The sequence below is a fragment of the Mus caroli genome, chromosome 14, assembly GCF_900094665.2.
Source record: "Mus caroli chromosome 14, CAROLI_EIJ_v1.1, whole genome shotgun sequence".
NCBI classification, from domain to species: Eukaryota; Metazoa; Chordata; class Mammalia; order Rodentia; family Muridae; genus Mus; species Mus caroli.
Genome location: NC_034583.1, coordinates 32,721,276 through 32,724,287, shown reverse-complemented (window position 1 = coordinate 32,724,287; position 3,012 = coordinate 32,721,276).

Sequence of the window (3,012 nt, the reverse complement as noted above, 5' to 3'; positions counted from 1 at the left end):
ACCTTCCTAGTAACCTATTAACGCAGTTCCTCACCTCATTTCATTGCGACTTTACAACTATAATTTTGCTACTGTTACAAATCATAAAAAAAGTGACGAATGCATAGACTTTAAGGAAATTATTTTCAGTTCTGTGCCCCTGGCATGGGTGCACAGGACAAGACAGGCATGTTTCTGTATTTACTCTTCATGTAGGAAGCAGTAAAGTAAATGGAACTCTGTTTTTCTATAACTGATTTAATTTTCAACAGTTTTCATCTTATTGAGAATGAAGTTCAGGTACTTCAAGTCAAACCCAATTTAGAATCCTGTCTTCAGGAGCAACACTAGGAACTAATCAGTACCCTCAGAGCTCCCTGGGACTAAACCACCAATCAAAGAAAACACATGGTGGGACTCGTGACCTAGAGAGGTGCATATGTAACAGAGGATAGCCTAGTTGGTCATCAATGGGAGGAGAGGCCCTTGGTCTTGTGAAGATTGTATGCCCCAGTACAGGGGAATGCCAGGGCCAGGAAGCAGGAGTGGGTGGGTTGGGGAGCAGGGGGAGGGGGGTGGGTTTAGGGGATTTTCGGAGAGGAAACTAGGAAAGGAGATAGCATTTGCAATGTAATTGAAGAAAATATCTGAATATATATACATATACATATATATATATATACATACATATATATATATATATACGAAGTGATATAACGCTAAAAAAGAAAAGAAAAGAAAAAAGAAGAGAAGAGAAGACAAGAAAGAAAAGAAAAGAGAAGAAAAGAAAAGAATCTCTCTTCTTTCTGGGCTGGGTTTGGGTGATTGCTGTGAACCTCGGTATACTGTGGGATTGGCTGGATGCTGTTGTCTCGAGAGGTGCTTCCTTTGTTTTCAATGCCCACTCATCTCTGGTGATTGTCACTGTCCCTGTGCATCCTGGATCTCAGTTAAGGAGGCACATGATGACAGGTATGAGTCTTTCCTGGGCTTCTAAACATCTCCAATTCTGCTTTCAGATCCATGCAGGGAACACACTGCCTGCTTTCTATGTTCTCTCTGCCCAGGTACAGAGGACTCCATGGCACTGCTGAGTCTACCCTCCTAGGAGTCTCTTTCCAATCCTGTTTTTCTGAGTTTGTTGATGTGATGGGATGTGGGAAGTCTGGTTGTTGACTTTCAGGCCCCAGCCATGACCAGCATGCTCTGCTTAGCTCTGGTTCTTACCTGCAGGGCTCCAAGAATGGGGCTCCTTTAGGGGTTGCTCATTGGGCATAATTATCTTGTTCTCTCCAATTCTTTTTTCCTCTCCATTTGGAGGAGTCCTCTCTACTCCAAGGGTTTCAGAGAGCAAACTCTACTGTGCTGGTCTAATCTGTTTCTTTCACTTTGTTCCTTTAAGCTTGGACTGCATCCTTTGGACCTATGTCCAAACTGCATTGGTAGCCGCGGGACTGGCTGATGAGCACCTGAGGAGTGATTATTCTGTTATTTCCATTTGCAGATGTGGTTGAAGTTTTTATGTTAAAAACATGGTAGTTTTTCTTTTCCAAAATGTGAATAACTGACATGTATTTTCAGGTTATTTTGTGAAAACAGCCCCAAAGGTAATTTGTGTCTAGAATTCTGAAAGGGCAAGGATCTCAGGGGCAACAAAAAAAAATTCTGTATGTCTCTGTCTCTATCTCTCTGTCTGTCTCTGTCTCTGTGTGTGTGTGTGTGAGTGCATGCACACACTCTGCTTCTTGACTCTAACACGAGAGAGGAAATTGTCTTCATCTTTGCTCTCGCTCAGTGGCATAGGATTAAACATTGCCTGTTTGCTGCCATGAATCCTTCAGAGCTCTCCTGGGAAAGCTCATCTGTCAGGGGCTTACAAGCCTGTTCAGTCCTGCCTTCCACTTGCTAGTTGTGGAAGAGAAGTGAGCTGCCATGGCCAATTGCCTGTGTCCTTTGGGTATTTCATGTGACTTCTGGAAGCTGAGGCTTCTTTGCTCCTTCCCTGGGGAATGGGAAGCTGCATTCCCGCTTCTATTCAGAACTTCTAGAGATGCTGTCACCTCTATAGAGACAACATACCCTAAGCAGTGATCTTTTGTAATGACAGGAGCCGCCAGCTTTGGGAATGGCATGAATTTTTTTCCTTTGATCCAAGTGGCTAGGACTTGAGATCAGAAAGTCAGTGTAAATCAGGGATGGAAGCCCCTGCCCTTTGCCTATATTCTTCTTGTTTGGGACTATTGCTTCATTTTACAGTCTAGAGATCTGTGTACTGTCTGGCCAGTGTCTAGTCTCTCTGTTGCTGGACATTTCCTGCAATTTTGTAAACCTCTACCTGTTTCTGGGTGCTGGGAATACAGGGACCAGTCAGCTGCTGGCAGCATTGGTGGGTCTGCAGGGTCCACGTGAGGCCGGTGTGTAAGAGCTCTGCCCTCCCCAAAACCTCTTTTAGCAACACTGCTGCAAACTTCTGGCTGTCAGCAGTTCACACCTGCTGCTCTTCCTCCAAGGACTGGTCTGCGGGCAGTTGGACTTAAGGTTTCCACCCTTCATCCCTAACCATGCTGCCTATCAAGTCATGCTGACTATGGGCTATGAAATCGAAGTTAATTGCCTTGAGTTGGGCCACTTCTGATCTGCAGAACTGTCTATAGTTACCCTCCAGAGTTTCCTTGAAGGTGCCACCCTGAAGCTGTCTTCTGTCCTCTTGTCTGGGATCTGTCCCTCACTGGCTTTGCCTTCTTCTGTTCCCCTTTCCTTCTTGCTTACAGGTCTGCTCTGCGAATACTTTACAAATCAATCATGAATGATTCTTCTCTGAAGGTCAGATTTTACAAAGTCTTTATAAGGTAGTCATAAAGATGCTGGTGAAGACAGTGCAAAACATAACGATGAAGGTTTAGGGTTCTCTGGGTAGTTCTAGGGTTCTCTGTTTGCTTGTGTGTATGTATGACTTGTGGGGGGTAGTTATACTAACTACCATGATGCTCTGGTGGCATGGTATCAGAAAGGGGCAGAAAAGCCTGCAAAACA